Raw genomic sequence first — 18,996 nt, 5'->3', positions numbered from 1 at the left:
CACCAGTGGGGGTGGGGGGAGAGGGAAGGGGTAGAGGGAGAGGGAGAAACAGACTCCCCACGGAGCAGGGAGCCCAACACGGAGCTCCATCCCAGGACCCTGATATTGTGACCTGAGCCAAAGGCAGATGCTGAACCAACCAACTGAGCCACCCAGACACCCCCAGAGTATTTTCACTGTCTTAAAATCTTCTGTGTTCTGCATATTCATGCCTCCTCCCACCCTAGCCCCTGACAACCACTGATCTTTTTGCCATCTCCATAGTTTTTCTTTTTCCAGAATGTCGTATAATTGGAAACATACCATATGCAGCCTTTACAGATTGGTTTCTTTCACTTAATATACATTTAAGGTTTCTCCTTGTCTTTTCATGGTCTGATAGCTCATTCCTTTTAGCCTTGAATAGTATTCCATTGTCTGATGTGCCACAGTTTATTTATCATTCACCTACTGAAGGGCATCTTACTTGCTTCCAAGTTTTGAACAATTATGAATAAAATTGCTATAAACGTTTGTGTGCAGGATTTTTATCAACATAAGTTTTCAACTCCTTGGGTAAATACCAAGGAGTGCAATTGCTGCATCATATTGTGAGATTTTTTTTTTTTTTTTTTTTTTTAGATTTATAGGAAACTGCCAAACTGTCTTCCAAAGTGTCTGTACCATTTTGCATTCCTGCCAGCAACAAATGAGATTTTCTGTTGTTGTGTATCATCACCAGCATTTGGTGTTGCCAGTGTTCTGGATTTGGGCCATCCTAATATGTGTACAGTGGTATATTCATTACTTTAATTTGCATTTCCCCAGTGACATCTGATGTGAAGCATCATCTCGTATACTTATTTGCTGTCTGTGTATCTTCCTTGGTGTGGTGTCATTAAAAGTCTTTGGCCCATTTTTTAGTCAGATTGTTTTCACTTGTTGAGTTGTAAGAGTTTTTGTATATTTAGATAACAGTTCTTTTTGAGATGTGTCTTTGCAGATATTGTCTCCCTCTCTGCAGCTTGTCTTCTCATTCTCTTGAAAACATTTTATGATTTTATTCTCCCAAAAGTGCTATAGATTAAGTGGCATTACCAGCATTTTACAGGTAAGGAAACAGAGGCTTGGAGAGTTAAAACAAAACAAAACACTTGCCTAAACTGACGTATTCGTAAGTGCTGAAGTAAAGATTTAAATTCTGATCCCTCTGAATGTAGGCACCAAAGCCTTATTTACTAAGCCATATTATAATGAAGGTAAAGAAAGCACTTTTATCCTCTGACGTTCACATCTTTCAAAATAAACCTTGACACCTTCACGGAGAGTTTGGAAAGACTGGTTATATGTCACAATGACACTGTACGTAGGGATTTGAGAAATGGTTTGTTTGGCCTCCATTGTATTATTTATTATCATGTCCAGAAGTTCATCTGACCCTACTAATTAAAAACCTCAGAGAAGTCCTGAAGACAATTTATGCCCAAAAGAAAATAATCATTTTAGCCAGTTTTCCTCAATTTTCAGATGGATCCTACTATGTAACTCTATTTGGGCATTTTAATTAGTTTTCTGTGGCTGTTTTTCAGCTAACCAATAGGAATGAGCCCATTTAAAAAGCAGTGCTGTTCAATATGAGATGTTGTCTACGCATCCTAGTATTTCATTATTGAATTACTTCTCAAGATGTTGTTCCTAAATCAACAGTAACCGATGACCTATGACAAATGCAAATTCTTGGGCTTTACGTCTCACTTACTGACTCAGATACTATGGAGAGGAGCTCAGCCATCTGTTTTAACAAACCCTCTGGGAGATTCTGATATATGCCAACCTGTGAGAGCCGATTCATTATGGTTTATGTAGCCAACTGGGAACACCTGCCCTTCAAAGTTTCCAAATCATGCCAATGCTTACATTTCTGGGGCCAGATCTAAATACTTTACCAGTAAATTGAGCAAATTGTGTTTATGAGGCCAAATTTGGCCTTCCCTTTCTCCCCCATCTTCAGGTAGAAGTGATATGGCCTTCTGTCTCAACAAAGATATGTTAGGATCTTTAAGTTTCCTAACAAAATGCTGACTTTGCAATGGGCATGTCTGGCTGCTGTAGCAGGAGGGCATCTCCCATAACCAGGAGACAAAGCCTGGTTTCCAGTCATTCCACAATGAGCTGACTCTTTAAACAACTGCTACTCAGGACCTGCCAAAAACCTTCCTATACCATTGATATTCAGGAGAAGCAGTGTAATGGACTAAATAATCATCCATATTTCACATTTTATTTTGTTTTTGTCTTTTTGCTCTATCAGTTTAAATCAACAAAAAGTTAAGTGCTTGGCATATAGTTTTGTTTTTTGTTTTGTTTTTTTTTCTTTTTTCCTTAAGAAATTGAAGTGTAGACCTGTACTTTAAACTTAGGCTTCTTCTAGAGTTGATTTTTTAAAATTGTTCCACGTGAACATTTCCTTGTCTAAGAATTCAGACAATATATTTTCTTTAAATATTACTACCAGGAAGATTTTTGTACTGATTACCTTGGTATTATTCCTAATTGGTCATTAAAAACATTTTGGTTTCATTTATTAAAATGAGTAAGTTCAAGGCATAGTTATTTTTAACAATAAATATCTCACCAGATAATTCTACTATACTGGTTAACTGATTCTCTTTCATCAGATAATATTGTCTATCTCTCTCTCTCTTTATTGTGTATATTTGTATTGGTTATTATGTAGCTCAGAGACATATTTAATATGCCATTGTAATAACGACCTTTAGCCTGTGTTTCTAGAATAATTGCAATCTCCCTTGTACTATATTACTTTTCCATTTTTATTTTAATGATCCTGATGTTAATTAGTCTTCTATGGTTAGTAATTTCAAAACTTTCCTGAAACTAGCATAATTATAAATGATGTTTTATTTTCTTCTAGTATACCTAAGTATCTGAGACACTGCCCTTCATATAAGTATGCCAAGATTAATAATTGATATGATCTTAATTCTTATATCTCCACCAACTGCATGCTGTCCTGAAATATGCTCACCACTCAGCAAAAGGGGAGAACACACATACACCTATACACAATCTTCTTTTCTTAAGGTAGCAACAAGATGTGCCTTGGGAAAGAGTATAATGCAGGATTCCTCTTTCAGGAGCTCAGAAGAAAGAGAAAACTGGAAGGGTTAGAGTTTACTGGTGAAGGTCTTTGGAGGAGGAAAGACAAAGAGTGGGCATTGACTGGTCTTGTACTTGGCATTGAACTTTGGGTAAGAGCATGGATAAGCGTTGTACAAGAGAGGTCTATACATGGGACAAGGGATGTGTGTACATGGAGAATGGGGAAATGGGCTTGTTTTAGAAAGTAACTGGAAGATGGGAGGTCAGCATAACCAGCGTGAGGAAGAGTCTGGAATCTAGGAGAAAAAATTCATAGCTGATAAAATAGGAAGCATAGACCCAAATAACTTTGTTAGTGGGTATGTGACATAATATAATTCGTAATTAAAATTTTAGCCTGACCAAATATTCCTAAATTAGGAGTTGGCAAACTATGGCCCGCATGCCAAATCCATCTCACAGCATGTTTCTGTATAGCCCTCAAATGGGGACTTTTCAAAAATGTTTATTTTATTTTATTTATTTTTGGAGATCTGGGGGAGTAGCAGAGGGAGAGGGAGAGAGAGAATCCCAGACAGGCTCCATGCCCAGCAGGGAGCCCATTGGAGGGCTTGATCTCACAACCCTGAGATCATCATGACCTGATCTGAAATCAAGAGTCAGATGCATAACCTACTGAGCCATCCAAGCACCCCAAGGCTTTTATTTTAAATATTTTTAAAGAGTCATTAAAAAATGTAGTATACTAATACCTAAAATATTTACTATCTGGCCACTTTGGAAAAAATTTTCTGGTGCCTGCAGGTGAAAGTGATAGGAAATGATGAGTAAAGATACTGGAATAAAGGATCTTCTTGAATATGTAGGGAAGGAAAGACAGTAGTTTATTTCTCCATTTGAGCAGCTAAACACAGTTTATTTCTCACTCATACAAAAAACTGTTTATAAGTTTTTGTTGGTGGTGGTGGTGGTGGTGTGTAGCTTTCTCCTGTGTGGTGATTTTGGGACTCAGGCTCTTATCGTCTTGTGTCCCTGACATTCCATAGGATTCCATCATTATTGTATCCAAATAGTGAAAAGAGAAATCAAGAATCATACCTGCTTCTTCAAAACCTTGGTTTTGAAGTGACTCCCATCTCTTCCATTTATTTTCTATTGACAGTAGCTCTTTATGTGGTCTCATCTAAAAATAGGAGATTTTGGAAGTTGAAATTCCTGGCTGAGTGGCCCCTTTCCAGTCGTAGATCTGTGGTATGGCCACTTGCTCTGTGTTAGCCATTTCTGCTAGGTGAGAGGTGGTTGTGGTAATGAACTCAGCTACCAGGTATTTGTTTTCCATAACAGTGAAACCAGAAGTCGTATGGTGCTACATAGATAGAGCTTACATATATAGATGTATATGGTGCATATGTATACAGGTGGGTATCCTCACTTATACCTGTACGTTTCTTAGGTACACACACACACACACACACGCACGCATGTGTGCATATGAGGAGGCAATGAATCAAGTGTGCTTGGAGACTAAAGACTGATCTTTCCTACTTGCTACTTTCTGGATTTCTCAACTTTCTCCTACAACTCCTGGCTCTTCTTTGTTCCAGTTATGATATTGAGCAAGGTGTTATTCTTTCTAATGTACTTTTATTTTCTTATCTGTCAAATGAGGATTATCTGACTCTTGGCTTTGTAGTGAGGGTTAGTGCTGTAAAGTCTTTAGGTCATCTGACGTATACTGAATGCTCAATAAAAGATGTCTGCTACTGCTGTTGTCACCAATTAGTGTTGTTATTCTCTTGAAATATTCTAAGAAATGTTTATGGAGCTTAGCAACAGCTGACTATGGAGAGACGGAAGAGAGACATGAAGCAAAATTACCTCAAACTTTTGTCTTATATAATGGGATAATGGATCCAGGGAAGATGCGAACAGCTGGTTTGCAGGGTAAATTTAAAATATGTGTCCATCAGCAAGCAAAAGCAGTGATAAAAGTAATTCCTGCACCTATATGCTCCTCAGGAACTCAGGAATTTAATGGTTGCAAATCAAATATAAAGCATCGTAGAAAAACATTGCACAATGAGGAATAGTTATTCCTCCAGTGGTATATTAGAATGACTAAGCATCATCTCTTTTGCTGAGACTATTGCAGTGCATATTTTATACACACACATACACATGCACACACACACACACACACATTTTCCACAAACAACTTTTATGGTAAACAAATTATTCTTTTCTGTGAGGTTGTTGAACAATGATAGAGTCCTCATGTCTGTATTGTTTCTGACTCATGTCCTAAACCAGGAGCCATGGTCATTACTGTGATTATCCTCTAGTCAAGTAACATGTCCTTGATGCTTATTTGCAAATATCCTCTCTCTGTGCTTTCTTGATAGTCTTGTTTAATGTGCACAGTTTTAGAAGCATGTTGATCCAACGAAAGCAGGCATTTGGACTTCACTTCATATAAGTAAGCTAGACTATTCCTGGACCAACTGAAGGCTGTCAATTAGTTATCTTCCACATACAGTGTCTCTTCTGGTAATGTTCCTTACATGGATGTTGTCTTAGTCAAAAATAAAGATTCAGAAGTGGATTTCAAAGCAGATATGTACTGGTATTAGACAAAGGGGCTTCTTGGGCCTATTTTTAAAGCCAAGGAAGACTCTAAGTCTCTTTTTTGCTTATTTGGCAGCAAGATCTGATAGCCCTTAAACCCTTCCTGCTTACTTCCTGAGCAACTTTGCTTTATTCTATATACCTTGTCATAAAGAGTTCAGTTCATACTAGCATGATGCTTTGTTTTTGCCAGTTCTGATTGCTGGCATGGGCCAGGGCTCTAGAGACCATCATTTTGCAAGCTCCTTTACTGTGCTGTGGCTGCCTCTCCTGCAAGAAGTTTACTCTGGGTTGTTTTTCACTATGGGGTGTAGAGCTTATAGGCACAACTGAACCCTCAGTTAACACATGCCATTGAGGGGAGTATTCTTCTAGACTTGGAGGATAATTACAGCCACTGGCCCATCTCAGCTAGAGGTAAGGAAGGCATCCTACAAAAGCTGTACAAGTATATGGGAATCTATTTCCCATCATCCCCAAACAATGCTTTCACAATATAAACAATGATTTAAGTGCATCTGATCTCATTTCCTATAGCACTAACAACTTGCACTCTTACTGATCCACCTCCTCTGAAATAGTTGTGCCCTCTGGCTCCCAGCGTGCATATGCATGACTTTTCTTTCTTTACCAAACATTCATAGACTACATACTACATGCTAATCTTTTGATGTAGTGGTGGACAAAAATACCAAGGAAAGTTGTTTTTTTGTTTTGTTTTGTTTTGTTTTGTTTTGTTATTTTACTTGCTTTAGATTTGTTATAGCTTTCAAGCCCACAGAGTCCTATAATATTAGCCATGGCAATGAGAGGAGAAAGTGGTCCTTCCATATAATCATATCAACCTTGAGGTTGAATATGTTGCTGTTCAACCCACAGTCTTTGCTTCCCTCATGAGCCCTTACCCCATACCCCATACTTCACTCCTTTGCAATAACCGTGCGTATGTCCATCTCTTCTACCTCTTGTTGAAAGTCATTCTGAATCTTACTCAGTATTGGTGATAATTTTTCTACACCCAGACAGTTAAAACTTTAATTTATACATAATGACTGCTCCATAACTATCTGTTAATGAATTAAGAATCCATTTTGTAGAAATCCTACTCCTGGCTTCTTTACACTAAAGAAATGAAGGCTTATGTTAACACAAAAATTCCATGCATATCTTCATTATAGAGTTTTTCATAATTGTAAAAACTGAAAACAACCCAAATGTCTTTTAGTGGGCAAATATATAAATAAATTGTGGTACACCTACATAGTGAAATACTATTCAGCTGTAAGAAGGAACAAAATGTTGATAACAGCAACAATTTGGATGGATCTCAAGGCATTATGCTGAATGAAACAGGTCAGTCTCAAAAGGTTACACACTTTGTGATAACATATGACATTCTCGAAAGGACAAGACTATAGTGTTAGAAAATAGGTCACTTGTTGCCAGCGACTAGGGGAGAATTTGACTCTAATGCTCAAGCAAGGTTTTTTGCTTGATTCAACTGTTCTGATTGTGGTGATGATTACACAAATTTATATATGTTCCCAACTTCTTACAACTGGACACAAATATTTCAGTTTTACTGTATGTTAATCTAAAAATAAAATTTAAAAAATCATCTTTTGTGAACTCATAAACCATTATTTTTTTAAAGATTTTTATTTCAGAGAGAGAGAGAGGGAGGGAGAGAGAGAGAGAGAGGGAGAGAGAGCATGCTTGTGCACAAGTGGGGGGAGGGGCAGAGGGAGAAGTAGACTTCTTGCAGAGCAGGGAGCCCGACATGGGGCTGGATCCCAGGACTCTGGGATCATGATCTGCGCTGAAGATAGATGCTTAACCTACTGAGCCACCCAGGTGCCCCCATACACCATTATTAATACTTCTTGCCAACTTCCATCACATCTGAACTTGAGATCCATGTTCTTAAACTTGACTGGTCATCAGAAACATTGAGGCCTCTCTTTAATAGTACAGACCCCCAGAACTTTCTACTGAGGATATTGATTCAATAGATCTAGTCAAAATCTAAGAATCTGTGCAAGTGACTTTGGGGACTGAGAAAATTTGAGAAACTGTCCAGATCAGTGATTCCAGACTTAAGTGAGCACCAGAATCAACTGAGAAGATGTAGTAGGGTCTGGAATGAGATCCAGAAATTGGCATGATTAGCAAGGATCTCAGAAAAATCTAATTCAGGTGGTCCGTGGGACAGACTTTAAAAAATGCCACTGTAGCTCAGCACTATGAAGTGAATGCAAACTCAGATGGTTCTTTTGTGTCCACTCAGTAATTCTGAATGTCCTTGGTTCACCTTCCCTTCCATTCTCCAGCATAGGTATTTCATACCACATCAGCCCCCTCAAATTCTCTACCTCACTGTCCTAGCAGTTAGTTGAGACTTGCCTTTGTCGCCTAGAAAAACAGCATTTTTAGATGTGCGCTCCTTCAGCTTCCTCTTCTTATACTTTAAAAATATAGAATTGCATCTAATTTCATTCTCTTTTTCAGTGCCAGACGAAAAGGTGTGTCTTATCTTCAAAGGTTACATAACTCTGCTTCTGTGCTCTTGATCTGAGTGCCTCCTGACCCTCTGTTCTCTCTCTCCTGCGTTTCCAGTTTTTCTTTCTGTACTGGTTCCTTCCACACAGCCTGTGAATGTGCTTGTCTCCTCCATCTTATACTAGACATTCTCCTTTGACTTAGAATATCCTTTAGTTGCTATCCTTTCTGTTTTTCTTCACAGCCAGACTCCTCAAGTAGATAATTTCCCATTACAGGGACGCCTGGGTGGCTCAGTCAGTTAAGCGGCTGCCTTCGGCCCGGGTCATGATCCCAGGGTCCTGGGATCAAGTCCCACATCAGACTCCTTGCTCAGCAGGGGGCTTGCTTCTTGCTCTCTCTGTCAAATAGATAATCTCCCATTACAGTTTCCACTCAGTGCCTATCCTTTACTTGTCAATTCACAGTAATCAGGCCTTTACCTCCAACCTTGCCCTAAGATGTCACAGGTGAAAATCTGCCAGTAACCTCCTGGATACCTAAGCCTCTGGACTAATCCAGTCTTCATCTGATTAGATCTTGTCAAGCCCTCCTTTCTTATTACAAAGTTAGACCTTTTCTGTTCTCCTCCTAATTTTCTGACCATTTCATCTAAGGTTTCCTTCCCTGGCTCATAATTCTTTATGCTTCAATGTCTTCTTTATCCAGGAGGTTCTGTCACTGGCCCTCACTTCTTTTCGCTGATTTCCCCCCACTCTGGGAAATCTCTTCCATGTCCATGACTTTAGTCATCACCTCGAGGCTCATGATTCCTGTAACTGTACCTCTGGCTAAGATCATAGGCCTGTAATTAATAGGTGCTCAGTGTGTTTCTTGAGAGGATAAATGGGTGACTGCAAGGATGGATAACTGAATTAATATCTATGAACTAGAGAAACACCACAGTCAAAGGAAATAGTTCACTGATTTCTGATTGTGTGGGTTTGTTTGTAAGCAGAGACAAACTCTTAAGTTGTTTATTTGCTTTCATTATTCCCTTTTTCATCACTTAGGGATGATTAGAATATGAAATTGTGTTTATCTTAGAAGTTCCATGATGGAACATGAAACCTTATTGACCACTGGACCACTTTGGGAAGACCAAGGATTCAGTGGACATCTTACTTCCTCTATTTCTTCCAGAGACCTGACATCTGTTGTGCACATTAATAACAAACAAAGTTCTGAATTATACTAAGGTAATGAATGGTAATACATGGGCACCACTTCTTTGAAGCATCTGTGACAGCTAAGATGTTTTGTGACATACCCATTTCTATTCATTCTCTTCCTCTCTCTCTCTTTCTATCTCTCTCTCTCTTGCTCCCTTTCATTCTTGTTTTCTCTCTCTCACTCTTATTCTTTCTTGCTCTCTCTTTCATTTAGTCACATACACTCACACAACTTAAGATGTTGGGATACTTTATTAAATTAACAGGCAATAAGAGGTATGTTTAAAATATGAGCTCCAGCTACAACAAAAGTATAGAAATTCTGGCACATAAATATACAACTAGTGACCAGACTTCTGACACCTATAAAAAAACCTCATGGCATCAAACATTAGCAAGATGACAGTTGTTAGTGTAGATTCGAACTCTGTACCTTGAGCTGCTAGTGGGGATCTTGATTGCTTCAAGTTTAAAAGTTGTAATTCACAGGCTCCAGAAAGCACGGAGTAAAGTGCCTAATATTGTAACCAATAATCAATAAATGTCAGTTCTGTTCTCCATTTCTTTTCACAAAGAGGTGTTTTCTCTGCTTGAGACATCCTCTAGTAAGCCACATAGTTCATCTCCATTAATGAAGAGAAAAACAAACTCTGTGTACGAAATATATTTTCTGTTCACTTAAGTCACTCTTCTTTCCTCTTTCAGTTTGTGGTTTCCAATTTACCTGCCTTTACAGTCACCAAATGTTTCTAGACTCCGTACATGGAATCACTCCTGGTCTCTCACTGAACCAAGGCAAGCCATCTATTATCTCTGAATTCATGTTTTCCTCATTGAAGTGGGGATTTATAGCACTACCACATGGAACATTGGAAGGACTAACTGAGATGGCGCTGATAGTGCACTTAATACAGTTTGGCAACTAGAGAACATTCCAAAAATGTTAGGTGCTACTGTTGTGTTATTTTAGATGTCGTATTTCTACTTATGGTTCAAGTCATTAGAGTTCTAGAATATTTTGAATCCTTGGGTTTTTGGATTCTGGAATGTTCTGAATCCCTTAGGTATGTCTCAGAGCTACATCAATCCTCGTGGAGGCCTTTTCTGACTATTCCTTCTAAGTGGACCCCAGTGCCTTCCCATCATAGCCACCCGCCTAACGTGGAAGCGAGAGGCACAGACACCTGGAATCAGAGGCCCAGAGGCACATCCTGGCTCCACCTGGTTTCAGCCAAATTCATTAACCTCCTGATGACTAAGGTTCCTAATCTGTTAAACAGGTAATAATAGTACTTGTCTCATAGAGTTGTTGTGAGGGTAAAATTAGTTCATGTGAGTAAAATGCTTCGTGCAGTTTCTGGCACAAAATATATGTTAAGTGTTTGTTCTTTTTATGATTATAGTCATAGCACTTACTGGATTCTGAAATTATCTTGTGCTTCATTATCATTTTATAGTCTATTTCACCCCCTCCAGAATCAAAAAGGATTCAATGGAAGAGGAAAGATCCATGCCTCATGTTTCCTTGTTTACTGCTGTATCCCCAGAGGCTCGAACAGGGCTTGGCATGCATCATGTTTTTATTCAATGAATAGTGTATGCTATCAATCATCCAGTTCCTAAGACCTGACATTGTGCGTAGTAGGTTCTAAAAAATATATTTGATGATGAAAACCCAAATATCACTCATGATTTTTTTTTTTAAACCAAGTCATGCAGGTATTGGTTAGTGAGAAAATTGAGAGCTATAATTGCTATCTGAATTGTGTGAATTCTTCAAGAAGAATTCTACTATCCCTCCATGCTTTAGTGAGTCAGTCAAGGTACCTCTGTCTCACTTGATTTAGTTTGGTGACTTCCCTTGGATGGGAGCTATGAAAATAAATTACAAGAAGACCTCCCTACCATGCACCCCAATTCAAAGAAAGTTCTTTACAGATTTATTTCTAGAAAGAAAAATAAATTGGCATTTATTTCAACTTGGGGATCTGGGCTGAATTTTTCTTGTCATTCAATGACATATGCTGTGCATGCAAATTTTAGAGAAAGAATATTGGGATTTTGGAACAATATGTAGTTGCTGTGCTGGGAGCAATAAAGTTAAATTGGTTTCAGAGCTGCTTTATTTTAGTGATTTCCCCAGCAAAACCTTTAAAACAGGGAGTTGTAGAACTTTTGAGATTGGACTTTATGAAATAATAGGGGGATAAAGGAAAGATATAAAATGCATGGGGGAGTATATTAGAGAGATAAAGGGCTAAGGGGAGCCTGAATCTGGTAGCCCTTTCTAGAAGTCTGTATGTGGAAATACTAGCATAAAAATGTATCTAGAGAAACTAAATACGTGATGACCGATATTTGCTAAAACTACTTCTTTGCAATGGCTTCCCATTCTAATGTTGGGCAAAATAAAATATATATTACAAGTTTTCCAACTTTTGTTGTGTTAATCAAGGGTTCTCCAGAGAAACAGAACCAAGAGGATATAGGGGCCTATCTATAAAAGTCTGGTAAGCCCTGAATGTGAAGGGTGAGCCAGCAGACTGGAAACTCAGGGAAGGGAGAGTGTTGCAGTTCAAGTCTTAAGGCTGTCTTCGGACAGAATTCCCTCTTTCTTGGGGAGATCATTCTTCTCCTCTGTTTAGGACTTCAAACAGTCAGATGAGGTCCACCCACATTATGAAGGGCAATCTACATTACGTAAAGTCCACCTACTTAAATGTTAATCTCATTCAAATCACCCTCATAGAAACATCCAGAATAATGTTTGACCTCATATCTGGAAACTGTGGCCCAGACAAGTTGACACAGAAAATTAGGCATCACACTGAGCATGATCTGGCCCCTGTCTAACTATCAACTTCATCTTGGACTACTTGTCTTCCTCAAACAAACAGGCCTTCTTTCAGTTCCTTGCAAAAAACACAAATTCCTTCTTTCTACTTCAAGGTCTTCACAGGTGCTGTTCCCTCCTCTTGGAATGCCCTTCTACTCATTCAAGGCCTGAAAAATCCTCTGCCATCCTTCAGCCTCAGCTTAAATGCCCTTTTTGTTACTGGGGATGTTTCTGACCTCCGGTCTCAATCAGACTTCCTTATTAGCGTCTCTTCATCAAGCCATAGTTTATTTCATTATACTCATCAGAGTTATAAGGCTTGACATAGTAGTAATTTTAAATTTGTTTTCTGTATCTGTCAGTTTCATATCTGTTTTCCCTTTCAATTTGGATACTCTGTGAGTTCAGGGACCTGACTCATTGTGTTAACTCCACATCGGTGCACATGGTACCCACCCAATGAATATAAAATAAATAAGTAAACAGATGGAGCTTCAGGTAATTGAAAAAAAAAATGTTTTCCATTTTAAGCTTAGAAATCCAAAGAATCCTTTGAATCAGGAACAATTTGAAACACTTCCTTATACCTTTTGCTATCAAAGGCAAACATTTCTTGAGTTGAAGGAGGTCTTAAAGCTTGATAGGCACTTACTTAAAAGAGCATGTTCTTAGACACTATGCCTTATGTGACTCAGTAGGTTAGGAAGTGGGACTAGAATATTTTATCTTGTAAAGAGTGCCCCAGTGACTCTCATGCTTCTAGTTAATATACCAGCAGCTGGGAACTACCTATATTAGACCAAACTTTAACCTAAGTAGGGCTCCCACCTCTGATGATGGGAGCCCATTGTGTGCTATGCTGTTTATGACATATTGACACACACAGATTAGACCCAATTCTAGACTAAGTGGAAGCAAAAATAATATTACTTCAAATAGTTAAAGACATCTTTCATCTCTACTATTGCTTCATGTTCAAAAAAATTACAGTCATGTCAGTGATAATTACTTTTTCCTAGACTCTTAGCCTTTTCTGATGCCTTTAATTCTTTAGTAATTACTAAACTAAAGTTTAGTAATTTAGTAAAATTTAGTAAAAAAAAAACCTCAAAACAAAGCTGTGTTTATTAGAGATTCATCCAACACTCTTTCTCCTGACATATTTGTAGTACAGAAGATGATTAATTCTTCAAGATAATGCAGTTCTATTTATATAGACCCCTGTTCACTTGTTTCTTTGAAGCTCTTCTATTTTACCTGTTCCTGACCATGTTATGTTTTGAAATATCAGTCAAGTTTTATATTTTGAGAGATCCTTTTTCTAATTGAGGTGATATCTCAAAGAAGAAATACTTTCTACCTCAAGGTTTCTCTCCAGTCTAGCCAGAAATAATCTTAACTTTCTTATGTTATTAGATCTCAACTGACCAGTTATGGGAGTGTATAGTTACTTAAACACAAAAAATTGAACGCCCAGCCAACTCAAGTAAGGAAAAAAAAAATGACAGGATCTTGAGAGGAGATCCATTTCTCCATCTGGACCGTGATAAAAGGCTGAGTGAAAACATGGGGGACATCAGAGATTAAGTGGCATCCAGTTGGGTATTGTGGTTAGTAAGTAAGGTAAGATTTGAAAAATAGATTGGCATGAGATTGTGAAGGCTAAGCATTTAGATTTATTTTGAAAGTAGTAGAGATCCAGAGTCTGATGATGAGTTTTTATCAGAAGACCTGTAGAATCAGCTTTTAAAAAATATTAATGCAGCTGAAGAATAAAGAGTGAAAGAGAAGAAAAGAGATGTAGGATAAGTATACCACTCAAGGGGAGGTAAGAAGGGTCAAGCTTTCTATACAACAACACAGATGAATCTTCCAGCCATGATATTGAACAAAATAAGCCAAATACAAAAGGGCGATATTCTACAACTCCATTTATATGAAACTGAAAAGTAGGCAAAACTAATTCACAGTGATAGAATTCAGTGGTTACTTTTGGAGGGAGGTAGTCACTGGGAGGCTCTGGGGGTGCCGATAACCTATATCCTGGTCCAGGGTATACAAACTCATCTAGCTCTACAATTTATTTATGTATACTTTACAGTATGTAGTAATTCAAGAAGTTTGTTCCCCAGAATGGGGATGAGGTGAGAATGAAGGCAATGAAATTGGAAAGCCAGAAGAAATCCTTTCCCCAATGCATCTTTTAGGAGAAAAAAATAAAAAAAAGTCTAATGGAATGTATAGACATAGTATGAAAAGATGCTCAGCATCACAGCATCACTCATCATCAGGGAAATGTAAATCAAAACCACAATGAGATATCACCTCATACCTGCCAGAATGGCTAACGTCAAAAACTCAAGAAACAAGTGTTGGAGAGGATGTGGAGAAAAAGGAATGTTCGTGCACTGTTGGTGGGAAGGCAAACTGGTGCAGCCACTCTGGAAGAGAGTATGGAGGTTGCTCAAAAAATTAGAAATAGAACTACCCTGTGATCCAATAATCACACTATTGGGTATTTATCTGAAAAAATACAAAAACACTAGTTCAAAGGGTTACATGCACCCCTGTGTTTACTGCAGCATTATTTACAATAGCCAAGTTACGGAAAGCAGCCCAAATGTCTATCAATAGATGAAAAGATAAAGAAGATGTGGTATATATAATGGATTATTCTTCAGCTATCAAAAAGAATGAAATCTTGCCATTTGCAACAGCATGGATGGATCTAGAGAGTATAATGCTAAGTGAAATAAGTCAGAGAAAGACAAATACCGTATGATTTCACTCGTATGTGGAATTTAAGAAGCAAAACAAATGAACAAAGGAAAAAAAAAAAGAGACAAACCAAAAAACAGACTCTTAACTATAGAGAACAAACCAGTGATTACCAAAGGGATGGTAGTGGGGGTGGGGATGGGTGAAAAAAGTAATGGGGATTGAGAGTACACTAATCTTGAGCACTGAGTAATATATGCAACTGCTGAATTACTACATCATACACTTGAAACTAATATAACACTGTTAATTATACTGGAACTAAAATTTTTATAAAAGGAACGCTAAGGGACAATATTATATTGAATTCTCAATATTTTAGATAAACATACTAGAGATGTGTTTTAAAAAAACCACATGATATAGCAATTTCTGTTCTTAAAGTGGACCATGCCTGCAAGACTCACTGTGGTAAATAGTCTACAAAGGTGACTGCTATCAATCCCTCCCATCCTGCAAGTACATAGGGTCCGTGTGCCTCCCCTTGAATCTGGGCTGCCTTTGCGATTCACTTTAATCCATAAAACATGGAGGAAATGACACTGTGACAATTCCATGCCTGGCCATTAAGAGCCCTGGAAACATCTGCTTTCTCTCTTGGGAATCTGTCCACCATGTTTTAAAGAACCTTGGGTTGGGCTGCCAAATGCTGAGCCTTCAAGTGAACAGAGAAAACTAAATGACCAGATGTTAGGTTTATGGATCTTCCAGTTCAGCTGCGAATAGAAGGAAACCAAAGGAGTATCATATGATGCCACATGAAGCAGAAGAACCACTCAGCCAACCCTGCCCTGAATTCTTGGCTTTTGAGAAGAACTGCATGGTTATTGTTTTGAGCTCCTAAGCTTCGGAGTAGTGTATTATAAAATAATAGATAATTGTAAGTTTTCTTCTAGATCGGTGGCTCTCAGTGGAGAGTGGGGGCATTTTTTCCCCTAGGGGACATTTGTCAATGTTTGGAGATATTTTTAATTGTCATGAGTGGAGAAGCTGCTACTGACATCTAGTGGGAAGAGGCCAAGGACATGGCTGAACACCCTACACTGCACAGAACAGCCCTTGCAACAAAGAATTATCTGTCACATAATGTTTATAATGCCAAAATTGAGAAACCTGATATAAGACAATGATTTGTAACTTAGGCGGTACCCAGAAATTTGTCTCCAAAGCCATATTTCCTAAACTTTGCTGATAACATTAATTACCTAGGATTCATGTAAATACATAAAAATCTTAAAATCATTCTAGACCCTCAAAGTCAGAATCTCCAGGGAAGGAGCTTAGAAGTTGTATTTTCACTTTCAAAGAAGTTTGCAAAACACTGACCTAGCCCAGCATTTCTCAGATTTTAATGTGCATAGAAATAACCTGGCCATCTTTTTAATTCTAAAATCTGATTTACTTGGATTGGGGTGAAGCCCCAAATAGCTAAAGCAATCTTGGGAAAGAACAAAGCTGATGGTATTGCAATCCCAAATTTCTGATTTCTAACAAGCTCCCAGGTGATGCCTAAGCATTGCTTCTTGGACCACACTTTGAATAGCAAGACTCTAAAGCAGTAGTTCTCAAACTTTTGCATGCATCAGAATCACCTAGAAGGCACATGCCCAGGTTTGATTCTGCTGGTCTGGGGTGGGGCCTGAGATTTTGTATGTCCCACAAGTTCCTAGGTGACGCTAATGCTACTAGTCTGAATCACACTTGAGAACCAATGCCATAGATTATTATTTTGCACATCTAAGTGTACATAAAATTTACCTCGGGCGACTGCAAAAATTGAAGATTCTCAGAACCTCTCTCCACTCCCCACTGCATTTCTTCCTTCAGCATGGGCTGGGAACCAAATAATTTGCATTTTAATAAGTCATTTCACCTGGGATGATTCTAATATTTGTGGTATGGGACCATGGTGTATGAAACACTGTCCTAGGGGAACATATTAGAATATCTAGTGTTTATGGGAGGGGCATGGGCAAATCATGGAAAAACACATTTAATTTTTTTTCTTATTTTATCATTTAATTGGAAAGGAAGAAAATAGGAAAGCTCTTGATAAAGTTAATGTGATTTGATTAATCAAGAGAAGTGCCTTCAACTCAGGTAAATATTACAGTAACTCTAAAGTATAAGGTTCTTGAACACACTTTCTTCCTTGGTCCTTGTATCTTTTACACTAGAACCTGCTTATGTGGGTCTGTGTAGTTCAGAACCCTTACTAGACATGACAACAATAAGTCTCAGATTCCCTAAGCAGGAACTAAATCTTTTTTTATTGTTATGTTAATCACCATACATTACATCATTAGTTTTGGATGTAGTGTTCCATGATTCATTGTTTGTGCATAACACCCAGTGCTCCACGTAGAACGTGCCCTCTTTAATACCCATCACCAGGCGAACCCATCCCCCCCACCCGCCTCCCCTCTAGAACCCTCAGTTTGTTTTTCAGAGTCCATCATCTCTCATGATTCGTCTCCCCCTCTGATTTCCCCCTCTTCATTCTTCCCTTCCTGCTATCTTCTTTTTTTTCTTAACATATATTGCATTATTTGTTTCAGAGATACAGATCTGTGATTCAACAGTCTTGCACAATTCACAGTACTCGCCATAGCACATACCCTCCCCAATGTCTATCACCAAGTCACCCCATCCCTCCCACTCCCCCACCACTCCAGCAACCCTCAGTTTATTTCCTGAGATTAAGAATTCCTCATATCAGTGAGGTCATATGATACATGTCTTTCTCTGATTGACTTATTTCACTCAGCATAGCACCCTCCAGTTCCATCCACACCGTTGCAAATGGCAAGATCTCATTCCTTTTGATGGCTGCATAATCTTCCATTGTTTATATATACCACATCTTTATCCATTCATCTGTCGATGGACATCTTGGCTCTTTCCAAAGTTGGGCTATTGTGGACATTGCTGCTATAAACATTGGGGTGCACGTACCCCTGCGGATCCCTACATTTGTATCTTTGGGGTAAATACCCAGTAGTGCAATTGCTGGATCGGATGGTAGCTCTGTTTTCAACTGTTTGAGGAACCTCCATACTGTTTTCCAGAGTGGTTTCACCAGCTTGCATTCCCACGAACAGAAAACACATTTAATTTTATAATTGGTTTGATTTGCTTCTGATTCTCATTTTTAATTTATTGTGAAATATCAAATAGCATTGAAAGAGTAGAGAAAATTTTTCTGCTTATCAAGGCAGCCATGAGTTATATACTAGAACTGGAAGTATGGTTTTAGAAAGGGTGTTTTCTTCCTGGATAGTCTCTCAATTCTTTGTGAGTGCCTGTACTTACCTTCTCTGTAGGAGCTACAAGTTGCATCCTCCTGCCAACTTAGAAGACATTACTAGTAATGGCCACAGTTTAACTTTCTTGGATTTTTGCCATATACTAGACATTATGTAAATACTTCACAAAAGCTGTCTAATGTAATACACTAGATAATCTCTTCATAAATAGGTACTATTATCCCTAATACATAGGTAGGGAAACTGAGGCATACCAAGATTAAGATACTTGCCCAAGATCACATAACTAATTAACATCAAAGCCAGAGTTTTTACATGGTCACCTAGGATAACTGATAGATGAATAAGAGGCAGGATATGGGCATCTGTATTTAAATACAATTTTTTAAAAAGAACAGTTCTTACAGAAAGCCATAGTTAAAATGCAATGACCTCTCTGTATAATGGGTAAAGGAATTTTAGGACAAGATTTAATATATTGCCTTAAGGGGATGTGGCGACGGCTGAAGTTTGTACAATTTTCTACTAATAATTACACTACAAGTTTTTTTTTTTTTTTTTTTTTTTAAACCCTATTGGAACTTTACTGTATTCTTCTCAACTTTCTACTAGGATCTGGCGCTTTTGGAGCTCTATGTTCCCTAGTAGTGTCTCTTAGCCTGTTGGCATGGTTAATTAA

At 38.2% G+C, this 18,996-nt stretch overlaps 1 protein-coding gene across 1 annotated transcript in view; it reads left to right on the top strand.

The window, feature by feature from the left end:
• Positions 1-18,996, top strand: part of GRM7 (glutamate metabotropic receptor 7) — an 854,903-nt gene that overhangs the window by 323,298 nt on the left and 512,609 nt on the right. The window lies entirely within an intron of this gene.

Source organism: Eumetopias jubatus, unplaced genomic scaffold, assembly GCF_037043125.1.
Source record: "Eumetopias jubatus isolate StellerSeaLion01/CBP00866 unplaced genomic scaffold, mEumJub1_p1.0 scaffold_1, whole genome shotgun sequence".
Taxonomy (NCBI): Eukaryota; Metazoa; Chordata; class Mammalia; order Carnivora; family Otariidae; genus Eumetopias; species Eumetopias jubatus.
The sequence above is the reverse complement of the archived record's forward strand: the minus strand, read 5'-3'. Positions and strand labels throughout refer to the sequence as shown.